An 18349-nucleotide genomic window follows, 5' to 3' on the forward strand; every position below is an offset into this window, starting at 1 on the left:
AGTGAAAAAGTGCTCAGGCCAAGTCTTAGCTGCTCTATTTCATAATGGAAGTTCTTCCATAATAAATGATCATTGCAGAATGAAGGCCCTTAGTGAGAACAGTAAGTTAGGTTGGAAGTAAGAAAAGCAATGTTTTGTTTATAAAAAGTCAAACAGTGTTCTTAATCTGTGATAAATTTTATTAGAGCAGAAAGTTTGTGTTTACCCTTTAATTTACAGAAGCATAAAGCTTTAAAAAGTGCCACAGAAACATGTGATAGTTTAAAACTGCGTTTACTTAATTGCTTTTCTGCTGGCATTTTGAAGGAAAACAATTAAGATGAGCTCACATTTACATAAGAGCTAAATATTTGAAACATTCAGGGGCAACACCACGGCTGCAATGCAACCCCAGGGGTCAGGCTTTTGACTGGTAATTTTAGCATGAGGAAACTGACTAGCTAACCTGCTGGGGAGAACTGCCAGCCCTTCACTGCCAACCCAGGGTGTACTGTGCCCTATCCATTGAAAAAAAGCCAGGCGACAAACCCAAGTAAAATGTTGCTGTTACTAAGATGCAAACAGAATAGTTTTCCAATATACGTCTTCTGGAATCGTATTTCTAATCATGTCAATCTTTTTATTGTTTCAACTGCAGGCTTTGGTTATGGCCCCACATGTTCAGTGGCACTCTGTATTATTTATAATGGCATTTTGATGTATCATTTTCAATGCAAAAAAAAAAAAAAAAAAAAAAAGATCAGTGACACACGTGAGTTCCTTTATATAGATGAACCAAAAAAGAAGAAAACAAAACCCTACATCATTCCCATACCCTCATCCTCCACTTACAGTTACGATCTAGGTTGGCCCTATTGTTTGTTAATGTATAAGTAACAGCGCATTTGCAACCTGTGGTCAGATTTTACTGTGGGAATAAAGCAAGCTCAAAATAATAACTGAAGTTAAGGCAGCATGGTGGTTCTCGCCCCATCAGCAGACTGTTTTAAATAAAGATAACAGATTAGCATTAAAAGCTTTCCTCAACAATGTGTGCTGAAATCAGGCTGGATGCTCAGTGACCTGTGCAGAGAAAAGAGAATGTAATACACGGCTTTCTAGCGCCCCTAGAAACTGCTGGGATTGTCAATTATGTCAGTACAGCTTTTCAGAGGTGGAACCAGCATGACTCAAGAAAATCATAAAATGAGAAAAAGAGAGGGAAAAAAAAGAAAAAAAAAAAAAAAAAAAAAAAAAAAGAAAAAAAAAAAAAAGAATAAGCTCCAAGACAAGAGAGTGTTGCAAGAGGAGAATGCTTTCCCCAGTACTGGATTTGAAGGGGTTGCCCTCTTCAGCACAATGGGATCCAACTTCCCTGCTGTGTCCTCTGAAGTGGCTCATTGCAGAGCAGTAATATTATATCTTAATAAGCATAACACTGTGAACTGAGGCATATTTTTAAGTTGGACACATGGGAGGGAAACATATCAGAGCAGAGCTATGTTATTTTTAATGGTGCATGTGTTTGTCTTGTAAGTGTGTCAGAAGAAAAGGAACAAGTCTAGGGTTTCTTGTCACCATGTCTTATGTGGGATGGGCACTCTGAATGCCTCTCTAAGTGACATTAGTGATCCTTGATACTACAAGTGACACAGGACAGTCAGGACTGCACTTGGCACCTCGCATTCTTTTCTACTATTTGTGTACATCAAAGTTATCCTTTAGATGAAGTGCTTTAAAAACTACAAAGATAGTTTTCATTAGATAAAAAAGATTATAATGAGAGACTCTGTCCTTTTCCCAAATGTACCTGAATATATGGTACAGATGATAGGAGTTGTGCTCTGCTGGAAAACGTATTTCCTTTTACGTTCAGCTGTAAGGCTGATCTTGTACTGTAGAATTGAGAACTGACATGTATTTACTGTTCTGCATCCTGTACCACTCGCCTCTTGTTCATAACATAAAACCAGCATTAGAGAAAAAAAATGTTTGCGGTAAAATTGCAAAGGCCATTTTGAATTTCAATTAATATCAGTAATAGTTTTTTTAATAAGTCTTGGGTCAAGATGTATCAGAGAACTATTTTCCACAGTGCACAGAAAGTATACTCTGTCTTTGTGACATGACTGGGTCTAGTCTTACGTCCAGCAGCCAGCTGAGGCTGCTTGTCTATTATAGTCTCTTCCACCATTCCTAACAAATGAACAAATAACTAGATGCCCTGTGAAACATTTTAAATAGCATGGTCTCCTCGAAAAACTGTTACTGACAGAGACAGGTTCAATCCAGATCAAGGGGGACCTGCTTTGGGATGGAGATCAATAGTGGCCACTGCCTTTCTTTTTTTTTTTTTTTTTTTTTTTTTTGTCTTGGTTTATTTTTTGTTTACTAAGAGGAGGTAAGGATTATGGTGAATAAAGTAAAGCAGAAAACAAGCAATCTATGAACTCAAGTATATCCTTATTAAACCTTATTGTGCTCTTAAAGCAGTAGCAGAAACTGTTGCTATGAACCCTTATGCAAGAGGCTTTCTAAAAAGCATTTAAAAATATATATTAGCTGGAAACCACTTTGTCCACAAATTCTGAAAGAGCTGAAAGTACCTTCTGAAAAGAAACCAGTGTATTTGAAAAGGAACCAATATATTTCATGGCAGAGTAAATTAGCTGCTATTTTTTACTTTTGAAGTGTTTGATCAAAATCTAGTGCTGAATGCAAGTGTCTTGAATTAATTCTATTTAGAGTGCTACTGTTGGTTACAAATTGAATCCTGTGACCTGGATCCTATAGTACCCAGTTTTCCTGCAGTCTTTTCTGGCATATGCATGAGAATTCCTTGTTCCCAGCACCAGCTGGAGGCGCTAAGGTTATGTTCTGATGTTTGCTTTCATTTATTCTACTTAAATAGCATTATCTACTCCATTTTTTCTTAAGAATAAAAATGTTAATTAAGAAGATAGAATAGTTACCAAGACCAAATCATTCCAATAATGGAAAATAATAAAAACTGAATTTGACAAGTGTTAGGAAGTAATGCTAGCATTATTGCTACAATATTCTCCATAGACTTTGGTGAGGTCCAGGAGTTCAGCCTACAATATAATCAATCCTTTACAATCCACAGGCATTAAATTCATCATTAAAATGTTGTTCTACTCTTCCCAAACCTTCTGTGTAACAAACCTCTCAGTAAGATGAAAGGCATTTGTTACTGAGAACAGCCTTAAGGAAAGCAAAAAGAGCAAATCTGGAAAACATATTCATATTTTTCTGGAAATGGGTACAATTCGTAAAACATTTAGTGAGTTCGAGGTCAACTTGTTCTCCTTCTGTGTACTATTCATAACTGGCATTTGACAACTCAGTGACAGTCAATCTAGCAGCTGAACTGAATATACTGGGTCATCTCGTTTAAATAAAAGCTAAATCTTCATTGTGGGATGATGAAAACAAACCAAGAACAAAAAGCTTGCCTGTTTCCAACATTGCAGTTAAAATCTAACAAATATTGTTACAAAAAAAAGAGGAAATAGATGTAATGTTAGTAAAAGGGGGTTACTTGAGCAAGGGTATTTGTAAATGACAAGAGATTATGGTCCTTCACAACAGTGTGTGCTTTCTTCGTGTTTAAGTGAAACTTTGTCATCCTGAGAGTCCAAAAATTTTTTTATTTCGCAGCATACTCTGAGAAATGACACGATAGCAATAAGAAATCGACATTTAGCAGTTACAGTTACCCTGGGTTTGCCTTGTCTTTTCACCCTTTACACAAGACCTCTCTGCAGTTTATTCCCAATTAGCGACTGTTTTGCATTATGTTCTGACGTTCAGTAAACGATATCCCATGGTGGCTGTTGTCCTGCTGAAAATTCACGATGCTACCTTCCTTGAATTGGAATAATGAGATTTTTGTTTAACTTCAGAGCTAGTGAAAAAAGTAACTTGGGGAGCCCAAAAGGCATATATTGTGAAAGTCCCGAGAATCCTGAATTTTATTTCAGTGCAAACTGTGAGGCTCAGTCCCTTTGTAATTCCAGTATTACTTCTCCCTGTGATTGCACCATCAGTCTTAATTTAAATAACTAATTCTCTGTCCATCTTTAATCTGAAAACCTCTTAACTGAATAAACAATAATTTGATACACAGGATATGCTGAAGACAGATATTCCTAAGCAGCAAGCGTTTACATTCTGTCCACCATTTCCAAATTGCTCAGCTATTTCTAACATAGCGAAAGCGCATCATATTGCCAAATGCTTTCTCTGTTCCATCAAGATATGCAATGAAAAACAGCTAGGAGTTGTTTTGTGGGTGGGTTCATGGATTAAAGATCAGCTATAAATTGAAAGGAGTATCAGGTTCACATTATATTTTGTTCCTTTTTGGAAACCATTACCTGATTTTGCTTTTAAAGCTGCCTCAGGTTTTCAACAGGATTCTTACTCCGAGAGCTCCGTATCTTTCATCAGCTCACACCCGCTGAATGGCTACCATAGAAGTTAGTGTCAAATTCTTCTGCAGACATTCAGCTGGACTCTTTACAGCAATGTAGCTGAACGGACTTGCTGGAGGAATGATATTACCTCCCGCAATGTTTGCTTTTCAAATATCAACTGCAAATATTTTGAATATCCTCATTATTTACAATTGTAGATCTCTTCCCAGATTTTGCAAGGTATTTTAGAAGTGGCTTTCTGCCTACAATTACAGTGTCTGCCTGCAGTCCAGGAAGACAGCTGTCAAGCACAGTGAGTCTGGCTCTATCTTTGGAAACATCTGCTGTTTCATTTCCATGATGCACAGTGACGTGCTGTTCCAAGAGGAAGAACAAATATGGCACAAGAGGCATCAGATTCTGGCTTTTTATTATGATACTGAAGCTGGGATTCCTCTAATCCAGCTTTTCTAAATCACACTTTGGTGGTACATATCTCTTGAGTAAATGCCTCGGGAAGACTTGCTTAATGCTTTTCTGACAGACAGACCATTTGCCAAGGCAATGACTCCCATATCTAACAGTGCTGCCTTTTTTGGTCTTCCTTCAAGTAATTTTCTTCTTTTCAAAAGAGAAGCAGGTAAGCATTGTAACCCTAATGTGGAAGCAAAGCAAGTAAATTAACTACTGGGATTTGTGTTTGAGGAGTCTCTGAACTCAAGGTGAGGTGCTAGGGATCTGTGGGAAGGTCTGCCTTATTTCATGCTCTGCAAAGCTCTTGTGCTGAAAGCCCAACTGTTTTCAAATCTATGAAAGCCAATATGCGTATTAAGGAGAAGTGCCCTGTGATGAGTCAAGAAAATTTGGCAGTTTTTTTTTCATGATGGAGGCAGAGGAAATGCTTCCTTTAGAAAGACCTGTAAAATAAATTGAGCAGAAAACTTGCATGAAGAGTCTTAGTAGTGTTCTGTGGTTGAGTGAAGCATATGATTGTCCGCTGTCTTTGGTAGTTGGGATAGTCTTGATTCTTAGTTCATTTGATCAAAGAATGGGCCTTTCCATAGATCTTTTCACGGTGATCGACTGCTGGTCAGCTCTGGACTCAGCTCTAGACTATCTACCCGTGCGTTCAGACCCAGCACCATTTTTCGTATGGACGTTTGTTTCCATTAAAAGACTGAAAGTAAATCTTGTATAGATTCAGAATCAGTTTCTGTTTTTTTGTTCATTTCAGTAGTTGTTATTAATAGCAAGTTTAAACTGGAGCCAAAAGAATGCAAGGATTCTTAGGGAGCATTTTTGCATGGTTCTGTTTGGGGTCTGGATAGATCCCCTGAGTTTGTCTGTTTTCAGTCCCATGAAATGCACAGAAATTTTGGACAGTGTTGAAGGAACACCATGAATTTGCCCTGAGGTGAAGTGCTAATGTGATGGGAAAAGAATTTCTTGTCAGATGACTCTAAATCCTTGCATTTCATGAAAGAATATTTCATGATTTTTTTTCTTTTAATAATTTGTTGTGTTTGCTTACGTTATTCAACTGAGGGTTACATCTTCACCTTTTAAACATGGTGAAGTAGCATTCTTAGCTATCCTTCAAGCAAAGAGAGGCATGGGGCAACCTCAGCAGTGGGAACTAATTCATTTCTTAGGCCCCCATTAAACAAGACATAGAGAGACACAGCACCTGAGGTGATCTTCAGTCTACATGTGTTTGCATTTCCATAAGTGATACTCATACCTATGATGAGAAAATGAAGATGATATAGGTAACTGCATGTTGTGATACTTGAGTGTATTCCAAGAGAGCCAGTACAATATTACAATTAGAATATGTATACTGCATCTATTGATTCTGTTGCATCTGACTCAACCTTGCCTTGTTAGTTAGTAGAAGCCTCTAGAACCCCCAATTGACCTGATGCTAGTGTAAACTATGAAAATAATATCAAACCAGTTCCCTCACCAGCCACAGAGCAAGTAATCCCAGCGTAGGATTCTTTCTCCAAAGGAGAATAATGAGTGCATTGGTGAAATATGGGAACCGAATGTACTGGAGAGTACAGGTGAGCCTCCTTCCATCATTACACCAAAGAAGCAAATTTTCAGGTTCATAGTATTGCTTTCCTTCCCTTGCTCCAACACTTTACTAACTTTTGAAGTGGCAGAAGATGTGACTTAATAATTAAAAGACTTAAAAATATTGGTGTGGGGGTAATACTAAGGTAGGATTTTTGTTTCTTCATTCTTTTGCTAAGGGTGGCTGAATGGACTTATAAAGATGGATAGGTGAAGTAGAATATTACTGAATAATCATCAACCTTGAATGAGGAAAATGAGTTACAGGTTGCCCAGTGTTTCGTTGACATCCATGTTGAGAGACATAAAAACATTAATAACTCCCTGTGAGAAAGAAAGTTAAGGGGGCCCTGTGACAACCAGCAGCTCCATTTAGTAGGGTTGCCCTGATGGCCATAAGGATGACAGGGATCCAGCTCACCTGTCCCTGTGAGGCTGCAGTGGAGAGGCTCTGCCTGATGTGCGAAGAAGCAGCAAGGTGCATCTGATGGGTTCTCAGAGCCAGAGATAATACTGAATTAGAAGTTTCATGTAAAATGAGTAAAACACAACTCTGTGTTTCTTAATTTCTGTAGTAATTTAATGATTATGTTTCTAAAAGAAAGAACGCATCTTTATTTTCATAATTAACAGGAAATGCATGTTATACATTAAATGTGACACAAGAGAGATGAATTATGCAGTAAGCTCGGTGCGTGCTGATCAGCACAAAGCCCAAGGCACATTCAGTGGAGTTTCTATGAAGATCTGTAATGAGTTTCAAGTACATCATTTCCTGATGGAGGGTAAGAAAACATCCATCAATGCTAATTTTCCCACAGTTTTTAGCTTTTTATGAATACTTTACAACGTACAAAAAAAGATGAATTTCTAAAGTGCAACTTGAGAAAACTCTCTTAGTAATTAGAGAGAATTCCTAGCCAAAACTAATGAGATCTGAACCTTAAATATGGGGTTGGTTCAGAGTTGATTTTGAAGAATTTTAGAGGTGTTCAAGAGTTCTGAAGAGCCTTTAGAGATAAATGCTAAGCTGTTTTGAATGGAGGGCAGCTCTGTCTGTAATGCATAAATATTTGGACCGTAAGCACACACTAATAAATGTAGAAAGTATGCAGCCATTCTCAGTGTGTGCAGGATAGTTACACAAGGATGAAATCAGTAATTCTTCTGCCAGTTATGCAGTCTTCCTTCTTCCCACACCCTCATTACAACAACAAGGTCAACTGCTATACTCTTGGCTCAGGAAAACTAGCTCTTATTGGAAGCACTGTGCTGTCTGTCTCCTTACTTCTCTTTGTTACATTAAATGAAAGCTCTCTTAGGTTCCCACTATGATTTAATGATAGCTTGTTAATGATATATGATATTTAGTAAAAACAGAATTTAAAATTAATGTTCATGTTTTTTAACACTGATTTCTTTTCACCCTCTTTCACTTGAACCCTAAGGTTTTTCTGTATAACAGAGAGTAGAATTTGATGAATTACAGCATCAGAAGCTGTGGTCTGTTGAAGGCAGGAGGCTGAACAACAATAAACAAAGAAAGTGCAGTTATAAATTAAAAAATGAAAATATCACTTAGTAATTACAGTCATCTGAATACTGCACAAACATTAAATTATTCTCATTTCACATTTCAGCTATTCGGCCAAGACAGAAACAAGTCCATGGTCCTGGATAACCAAGTTACAAACTGTAAGTAATCACGCTGGATTATGTTGTATTTCTGCAAATAAGTAAAGTCTGTTTTTTTACATCATTTCTCCAGTGATCACTGGATTGTAGTGATGGGATCTCTCACTATATGGTGTTAAGAGCAAAAGCTAGTTTAGTTTTGATTCAGGTAGGTGAAAATAAGTCATTCCACTCTGGTAATAATAGAGAACTATTCTGAAATACCGTAGGAAATGAGAAAATAATGCTGAGTATAATTCACTTCTTTTTCAAGCAAGCAAAACTTGTATAGTCTATTATCACATGTGTTGTCCTGTTCAGTATATTATGTTAGTGTGTCAAGTGTTCATACTGGATCTTAAATTGTGCTGGAAAGCTCAACATTTGCAGCATCTTTTCTTTGATCATTCAGGCTTTCCATCACCCTAGGTGGTCTTAACTAATAAGGAGCTGTGATCCTCTTTACTATTTGATTCCAGTAGCTGTGCAACAGACCTCATGCAATTAGAGCTGGCCATTATTGTTTTAGTCAAATGCTAAAATACTTAGCTATAGATTCAGTCTTGTCTGTAAATCAGTTCTTTTTAACTGCATATTTATAAATCATGTCACTCTATAAATGGGAGCCAATATTTCTTTCTCTCTTAAGCATTTGGAAATGTGATATCTTTCTCTTTTGGTTATTTGTAACCTGAAGGTGAAAAAGTGCGCAAGTGTTTTAATATATGTAGTGCGTGTTACTTAGTAGGAGCCTTACTGTGAAGTTCCACGCAAGCATATAGTATGAACAAAATTAATCTCTGGTTTTCTCCAGATTTCTACATGAAGTTCTTGGTATAACGATCTGCTTTACAGTGTAATGCCCAGGCAGTCAGTGCTCAGTCCCTTGTCTGTGCTTCAGCAGCTGTGTCCCTGTGTGGCTGCTGGGCACAAACGTCCCTACTCAATTTGTTGTATTGAGAATCCTGATAAATACATCTGCAGAAAGGAATTTGCGTCCCTAGAATTAAGGAGCTGCTTCTGGCAACCCTGTTTCTAGACAGCTATTCTGTTATAGATATAATACACTGAAGTGTATGTTCTTGAAATCTCTGAACAAAGCTGACTGCATACAGGACATCAGTAGTTAAGAGGAAGTTAGGATGTGGGATTGCCATCACACACCCTGTGGGACAGGGAGGGATGTATACTTTGTTTAGATGCTAGGGTTTATTGGTAAGGGGAGAGAGGCTGATGGCAAAATCCATTGGCATTAAGATTATTACTAAATTTTTGTAAGAGTTTCAAGCAGTTGCAACTCCTCTACTTATTTCTTTCGTATATTTCAAAGCAGGGTCTGAATTTGAGACTAGTGGGAGTGAGGAAGTTGGCAAGAGGAAAGTAAGGAATGACTTGTGGGTACACACCTGATCTCTGTAAAAACCTCAGGCCTCCTCCTGCACGGGTTACAGGTTGATTTCATTTGCTGACCTCACAGTTTTGGAAAATGTGTTTTTGTGATGAGTTCATAATAAGGTAAATGTTTCAGTGGCGTAAGTTGCAGACAGCTATTGGATGCATACATAATTCCCATCTTTGAGGTTTGTGGTAGTAACCTTCTCTTCTCAAATCTTGAGTAGCAGCATGTGTTGTGGTTTGCTCAGTCCATGCTGTGTAATGCTTGGTGATTTAGAGGCACTGGATGGTTACAAGTTCCTGCTGTAGTGTCTACAGCTCCTATGGCTGACTTTACCCTTACTCTCAGCCTATCAGGATACCGTTTTTAGGCTGGATTACCTGGCAGTAGGTCTTTCTGGTGCTCTGAATGTCTCATACAGGGTGCCAGCAATCTGCAACTTTATGCACTAATCCTAACCTTATTCTTTATACACTAATTTGCAGCACTAGTCAGCTGAAAAAAATTAAACCATCATAGTTTCATTGCTATATAGTCCTTTAATTCCACATACCCCTTAGAGTTTGAGTTAAAAACCAGTGCTAGTTAATGCTAATGGGATGTACAAATTTGAGACTTTGATTTCCTTCCATTTTGATATATATATATCTGGAGTTTAAATATTTGTAAAAGAGATAGACTTAATAGAAGAAAAATGTCTGCCCTAAGAGAAGAATGACACAGTAGCTTTTCTGTAAACTGCCTAGGATCATTTAAAACCAATGAATTAAAAACCAGATAGTCAGTGAGGGCTATAATTTACACTACAGAGGTGATAAGGCCTTTTGTGTTCATATTTACAAAGAAAGTATTAAACTACAGTGATTTTTGATTTTTTTCCTCCCACCAGGGAGAAATGTGAAACTCAATTTTACCCCCGATTGGTAAGGTGCTAATTTGTCTGACAAGTTGCTGGAATCTCAGCATGTTTGAGGTATCCTTGATGTATCAACACCTTCATGCTGAATGAAGGATGCCTTTAATGTGTAAATGTTTAGTACATATCCTATATCTCATTAGCCAAGAACGGTACGAATCACACAGAGGAAAGAAGGGTCAGAAGCAAGGTCCAGTCGAAGAAATCATCTTTTATATTCTAATTAAATGAGCAAACATTTGGAATACATCTAATTTGCAAATAGTTCATCAAAAATATACTTGATGTTCACTGACTAGCTTGTGTCCTAAAGGCCTGATGAGTCCAATATCCAATGGTGCATCCTGAATCAGTGCCATGTTGCAATACTGATGTTTCACTAATCTTGCTGTGTGCAATATTTAAATATTTATTAAGAATAGTAGAAGGAAATAATTGAATAATTAAATAACAAACATATACTTTTCCAAATTATTTCTGTTGTTAATCTAACCCTTGTTAAATTACACATAACTTAGACATATAACATAGACATTTAGTTTCTTTGACTCTTGTGAAAATGCAGATGTTCCTAAAGAATGTGGAACAATTTCCTAGGGAATTTCCATCCATATTTGAATGAAAGGTGGAATTTCAAGTTTCATTTCAAAAGTAGAACAACATCAAAAAAAGCTGAGCCAGTAAAAGGCAGATACTTTAAGGGAAAGCTGGTAGAAATGTATGCATCTGCATTAAGCTGTGGCTCATGTGCATAGCAGAGGGCTGCTAGTGAGAGGAGGAGAGCTCTGCTAGAAGTCCTCCAGTGGGACTTCTCTTTCTGTCAGGTGAGAAACGTGATGGCTCTGAATGATGAACTGTAGAGGACCAGTGGAAAACACCATCTTACTTTATGGGGTTTGCTCAGCTGGAGGATATGAATGTCCACTCTCAGTGGCTTATCTCTACCATTGTTTTTGTTTGAGCTCATTGCAGTGGGTGAATGTCTGGGAAATGAGTGATTTTATTTGCTTTGCAGAGATTGCATTAAGCATAATTACGAAAAGAGACTTAAAACAGTGAAATGTTGACAGAGATCTTCTGAAAGTTATCTTAAATATTCCCAGCGTAAGGAATTGTTTTAAAATCCCCATGTGACAATCTTGGCTACGTGTCACTCAAGGGAGGAAACATATTTTCAATACTGTGATTGAAAAATGGGTCTTGTTTATAGATGCATAAAAATTATCTGCATCTACTTCCTTGTTATGCAAGTTTTGAAAGAGTATTTAAATAAATCCCCATGATGTGTTTATGAAATTTTGCAAAGTCCTTTTTTAGCCAAACGTGTTATTTTTCTTCTTTGTTCTAAATTTTCAGAGCAGCTCCTTCTGCTCTGCACTGGAGGAGCTGGAGCATTTAGGTCTGGGATGTAGGGACAGTGTCTATCCAGGATGGCCTCATCCCACCTCCATGGGCTCCACCTGCCCCCATTGCCTTTCCTTCTCCATTGTCCATCACCTACCAAATAGTGCTGGAAGTGCTGAATAGTGCTGCCCCGCAGCCCCAGCCATTTTCTGAGCACTGCTATCTGCTGTCATTGTTGTTCTCCCCAGGAGCAGCCTGAACAGGGTTGGTAGGCTTTTTACTTGCCCCATTACCCTTTCCTCCCTGGCTCTGGTTCTGTTGGTGCTTTTTGTTCTCTAGACCAAAGCATAAATTGAGCTTGTGCCCATGTGGAGAAGCATGGAGCTTCAGGTCCATTTTAAGCTGTGGAGGGAGACACTTGTCTCATGTAGCCCTCTTCTCTGCAGGCCGTGGGAGTACCCCTGTGTGCTGCAAACTGCTGGCTGCCTCAGAGAGAGAAGTTCTTTTCATTACTATTAATCCATGTGACACAAAATCAAGTGGCATTTGTCAGTCAGTTGAAGCAGTGTCCTCATCCTGTACATCAGTTAATTCCTTCTTTCTGCTTCTCTTTTCCAGAGGTTGATCTGTCTGAACTGCTGAAACTTGATAACTTGCAATCAACAATCTGGAGAACAAGAAGGTCAACAGCATGAAGATGTGGGTTTTTCAACTGCCTCTAAATGCAGGCTGCTGTGCTGGGCCTGTGAGGTGAGTCTGATTTTAGTTGACTGCTCAGTAGAAGAACAGAGTACAAGGAAAAGGATTAAAGATACTTGAAGATATGTTGAGCTGTTAACACAGCATTTACTTCTTGTATCTAGAAAGGGCAAGTTTGGCTGCAAAACGTTCTGACAAATGTCATTTTCTTGTTAAATGTTAAATCACTGATGGTACTCTGACTGGAGATTGCTTTTCTAAGACCCACAGTCTACACTGCATCCTTGAAGAACAATCAGGGACAGGTACTAATGCAGTCATGAGATCAGTATTTCCCATGATGGTGAAACATCAGTCCACTAAATTAATTAATTATTCTTTCTTAACTAGTAAGGTTATACTTACTTGTTCCATGAAGCTAGAATTGTTACAGGATTACATGCTTTGATGTGAAATGCAAGTTTGGATCCAATTGTAAGAAGAGCTAAACCTGGATCTTACTCTTAATTCATTGCTAGCAGCTCTGGATAGTATAGGTAACCTCCATGTGAGGGGCACATTACATAATTACTCATAGCACAGAAACTGCCATTAGACTTAGTTGTGGTCCAGCCTGCCCACCTCTCAGTGGATTAGTGCTGCCTCATACAGCCATATCTAATCTTGCTTCTAATCTGAAGGGGACCTCACCATAGTTTGATTACACCCAAATTCGTGTTGCACTCATAAATTAAAAAAAGATTGTAAAGACTGGCATATCCATAACCCTAAGGGGTGCTGCCTGGGGTATTCAGAAGCGATACAGGCAGCTACATCCACATCAGTGTGTGCCTGTTATTCTCCATCTAAATAACACGGAGGACATCTGTGACATTTAGAAAAAAAAAAAAAAAAAGAAAAGAAAAGAAAAGATGAATTTGTCCAATATGTGTGCAGGGCTATGGGATAACAGTACTGCATGGATGGAATAGCAGGGAGTGCCTGGGGTCAGCGGGTGAGTGGCAGAGCTGTGTGGGGATGGTTGTATGGGGCCACTCACGGCACTGCCCCAGCCCATGGGTTGGACAGGCAGGGTGAGCTATTCTTAGTCAAGAACTTCATGAAGAACCCAGCCCTTAGAAAAAAAGTGCAAATTTGTTTTTTGACTGAAAGACTGGGGCTTCTTCTGTGGTCTGAGGCCATCATCTGATGTGCAGCTCATCCCAGAAGTTATCGCTAACGTTACTACTGAGTGTTGTGGCATGTATTCCAAATCCACAAGACAAATCATGAACAGACCAGCCACAGCAGCTGAGTGTCCTGTCTGTCTGTCTTGCTGATGAAAACTCTGGATTTGTTAACTGTGATCACAAAGTTGCTGTAGGCTTCACATAAATTAACTGTGTCGATTTCAATTTCATGCTCCTAATACTAAGTCTATTTACTGTTAAATACTCCTGGTACATTAGTGTCTGTAGCTCAAATCAGAAAAGCTGCAAAAATTAGCCAGTCTGAAAAAGGTTCTGTTTCTTCCTGAAATGAAATCAGCTGGCATCAATTTGAAGAAAATTTGCTGTAATGAGTTTTTCCTATTGAGAATGAGCAAAGCAGATCATAGGAAGGAGTGCAGCAAATCAAAGAAACAAAGAAAAGGTTGGGAAGACAGGCAAGGTATGTGAACATATTTTTCATGGACATTTTGACTTCCTTGCCATATTAATTTACTTGATGTCACACTGTTTTATGTCACGGTAGAAGTGCCCTTCATCGGAACAAAGTTCTATCTCTGACCTAATACATAAAGGACAAGCATTTACAGATGTAACTTCAATTTGACTGTCTGTACTGAAATCAGCGAGAAGCAGAATAACTTAAGTATGCTTATACATCTTGTGATTGCTCTGTTCTAACAGAATTCTTCAAATCCATGGATAGTTTTGATTAGGTTGCTGCTTACAGATAGTTGGTGCATGCCTCATGAACTAAAGTAAATGCTCATTGCAGATCTCAACCCAATCATCGTGTGCCTACAGATTTATTACTGTGGATTGAAAGAGATTTGCAGGGGTGCTTGTGCCTGCTGTGCTGCAGTAGGGGACCAGTGTGGTGTTGCTGTATCAGCGGGCTGCTGGCAGCATGGGCAACACTGCTGAGCCGTGGGCTGCTCCTGGGTATGTCTACTCAGCTCCTTGCTCTGCCCAGGTAACAGGCACTAGAATATTAAATTGCTCTCCTCTAACTCCTTTTCCTGCTGTTGTATAGAGATGTGCATATGTTTAGCATGTATGTTCACAAACTGTCAATCTTAGTACTAGTTTCTCTTTTCCTATGTTAACCAAAGCTTCATTTCATTTAGGGCACTGTAATTAATTGACTCAGCAGCACAGTCAAGGATACTCCCCCTGGGTGCTTCAGCTTTTTCCACTGAAGTTCCCAGGGTGTCGAGGGTCACTTTCAAGGCTCGTATCTATCTCAAGCATTTGGAGATTAAGTCCAAGTGGTCTTTAGAGGTACTTCATACTCTGAAATCGCATTCCTCTAAAGTTGATATCTCCTGTTTGGGACACAGTACCCTGAATGTGGAGATAACAGATGTTGCCCTTGGGTGGAAGACCTTCATTCTCCTGGATGGTGGTCTTGGACATAGCATTCCAACCAAGGAAACCACAGTAAAACAAAAAAACCCATCCCCCCATCCCAAATTGTGTAAGGAGTCCTGGCAGCTCAAACAGAGCCAAACTGATCTTGAACAGAACTTAATTTTATTCAAACTGAATCTTCATCTGTGTTGACAATACTCTTCTCCAATCTTCTTCACGATGGCAAGAAGAATCCAAATCCCATTCAAATGAAAGTAAGAGGAAGCCAGAGATGGACTCCTAGCAAACAAACAAAAACAGTTTGACATTTTTTCTTCAAAAGCACAGCAGTGCTTTACCAGCAAGGACTGTACTCATTAACGCTGTCTTATTTGTGCTGCTACCTATTATAGTTTTTAGTGTTGCTTTAGAAAACATTTTTAAGAGCCAACTGTTTCACTGCTTTGAAATCTCTCTGCCCAAGAGCGAATCTTTGCATTCGTTTTCAAAGCAGTCAGTTGTTTCGTGTGGAAGCTATGCAAGTAAGTTGGTGCACATTCATCAGTCTTCAAAGAGAAATGAAAAATAAATGGCTTCCTTATTTGAGACTGCTTTACTTCTCTGCTCACCACCTCCTTTCCCATTTCCTTTCCTTATTTGTCCTCCAGCAGCTGCTACTGCAGACGCACCATGGTGTCAAAGTGGGATGTTGGCTGAAATGCAGGCATTGTGTGGAGCTGTGATGCCAGCAGGGCACGGCACGTGGGAACGTGTTCAGGTGAGCCCAGCAGCTGCAGCACCTCTGATGTGCAGCCCAGCCAGGTGTCACAGCCACTGTGCACCCAGTTATCTGTGTGAACAGAGAGAAGCAGGAACCGGCACGGGCACAGTGCTGCCAGCTTAGTTAGCATCACTGCCTGTTATAGCACCCTGCTTGAACAAATACAAGTACACCCATCTAAGCAGAAGTTTCCAATCCCAACCGTTTCTGTAGCTTTCAAATGTTCTCTGTTACAGTTGTGATATTTATGCTGAGGTAGACTGTAAAAACATTGAAAACATCTTGTTCTTGGGGGGGTTAAAATAGTGATGTAAATATGCAGATGCTATAGCAGCCCATAACAGCAGATCGCAGTAACCTCCAAATGTGGTCATATGAAAGACAATTTTTGGTAAGCAGCCACACACGGCTTGCAAAATCTCAAGGCAAAAGAATTCGGTATTTTTCAGGACGTGTGATTGCAGGTAATATTTTCATATAAAGATAACAATCAAATCACGAATATTGAGCGCACGCTTAACACAGAACACGTGCAATAGCAGCAGGCAGCGGCTGAGGGATGCCGGCAGCAAACCCGCAGCTCAGGCACGGCGCGTCCCATGCAGCGCCTGGCTCGCCCCCTAGTGGGGTGCGACTGCGGGCTGCTCCTGATCGTACTCGGTCACTGATTAATGCCGGGGGGATGGCACGGCGACTTTGTGGTGAAACAAACTGCTGCGCTGCTGGAAGCTGTCTCCCTTCTACTCTGTCATTTGGTTTTCCTTTCAGTATCTCAGGTTGATGCAAAACTCTGCTTGCCAGGTAATCCTCTGTTTAGAGTGTCTCAACTGCGTAATTAGAGGAACGCAATTGGGTCCTATCTTAACCCCCCTCTCCAACTCCCCCCCCACACCCCACCATTCCCCAAAGAAAGAAAGGCCACTACAAACAGCCCCTGTTTGTACTACAAACCTGACACCCCCTCCTCCTCCCAACGATTCCATATTCACTTCAGCTCTATTTCCTATAGATATATTAATAACATAACATTTGTTATGTTACTAAGAGGCCATGGATATAGAAAATCATATAACAAGACAAAATTAAAGCACTTGAAATAACTTTCATTACTCATTCATGCCAACTTAGCAAAGGAACTTCAAAAAGTGCAGGAGAGGGAACACACATTTCTAAAGACAGGCTTCGTAACTTAAAAATGATGGCAGCTGCTCAAAGAGCTGTTCTTTGGAGAAACAGGTACAATAACAAACTGTGCTGCGGTTCACTTGTTAAACTGCTGCTGTCAGTCAATGTGATTCCTACCAGCTAACAGTAAAAATGTTTTGACATGCAATCTTGTACGCACTTCAATAATAGTTACCCAACCAGAGTTTTCAGCCATCGAAATATTTCTTTTCCCGCTAGCTTAGAATCATGAAAATTCCAGTGCGCTACAAGTCCTGCTTTAAGGGGCACCCTGTCAATGACAGAGCCACCAGAACCACTCTGTAAATTGCATTGTTCAGAAGAGCAGTGTAAAATACAACTGTTGTATTTCATAATAAAAACCAGCTTATCATCAGGGACAGAGGGCTTTAGTGTCTAATAGAAAATACCGTCGTGTAATGGGAAATGGAGGCAGCTAAGCTCCGTTCAGGCTTCAGCTTGAGCAGAAACAGGGCAGTGCTCACGCTCTGGGTGACCACAGAACTGATGTTGCCCAGCTTGTGCTTATCCCTCACGGCGCCCGGTGTGAGCAGAGGCCGATGCAGTGAGCGTGGCCACCACTCATCCCAGCTCAGGAAGGCAATGGAAAGCACAGCTTTCCTCACGGCTCCCCACCACGCTCCTTCCTGCAGTCATGCAGCGATGTGGTTTCATCTCCCAGTGGAAGAGATCTGTGAATGATTTGAAGGTTCAGGGTTCAGGGGTGGTTTGGAAAAACACCCGGCGGGCTGCAATGCCCATGGGGGGAGCGGTCTTGTTAGATATGTTGTCTCTGGGTATTTCTGGCATTTCACCTCCTGCCTGAAGTCAGGAAAACTCAAAGAGAGAAAAAAATATGGAAAACTACATCCAGACACTTCCAAAATTGGAAACGAGTTTCCAAATGTTTTGCCAAAAGCACAAGTTAGATCTTGTTTTAGCCACCCAGCCCTCCTTGGACTAGAAAAAATTCAGTACAGTTTCCTTTCAGATATCAGATAAGCAGCATAAATAGCCACCTAAGAATCAAAGACACGACTAATTCCCATTCATTAGAAATGTGCAACATAAATAACCACTTGTTTCACTGCTCATTAATTACACTGGGATGCCTCCAACTCTGTCACATGCAGCCAGGTCTGCTTCCATTCTGTCTCCTTTGACTAAATCTGTATTGTCCTTCTGCAGGCCTGCACCAATGAAGAGAAACAGGAAAGGTTGTGAGTCACAGGCATCCCACTGCCTCTGCTGTGCTGATTCCTGGGGAAGTAGGAGGAGAAGAAGGGCTCCAGCAGGTAA

At 39.8% G+C, this 18349-nt stretch overlaps 2 long non-coding RNA genes across 3 annotated transcripts in view; one reads left to right on the forward strand and one right to left on the reverse strand.

Moving 5' to 3' along the window:
- LOC116653762 (uncharacterized) overlaps positions 1–12577 on the forward strand; it is a 74519-nt gene extending 61942 nt beyond the window's left edge. Inside the window, exons 3-5 of the long non-coding RNA XR_004308179.2 lie at positions 7131–7282; positions 8138–8192; positions 12446–12577. This is a non-coding gene — a long non-coding RNA (uncharacterized LOC116653762). The remainder of the gene's footprint in view (positions 1–7130; positions 7283–8137; positions 8193–12445) is intronic.
- Positions 12578–16995: 4418 nt separating this feature from the next.
- Positions 16996–18349, reverse strand: part of LOC107317169 (uncharacterized) — a 124117-nt gene continuing 122763 nt past the window's right edge. For both annotated transcript variants that reach the window (XR_014932623.1, XR_014932622.1), the window contains one exon: positions 16996–18240. This is a non-coding gene — a long non-coding RNA (uncharacterized LOC107317169). The remainder of the gene's footprint in view (positions 18241–18349) is intronic.

This window comes from Coturnix japonica, chromosome 11, assembly GCF_054131305.1.
Source record: "Coturnix japonica strain WE chromosome 11, WE-NBRP24, whole genome shotgun sequence".
Taxonomy (NCBI): domain Eukaryota; kingdom Metazoa; phylum Chordata; class Aves; order Galliformes; family Phasianidae; genus Coturnix; species Coturnix japonica.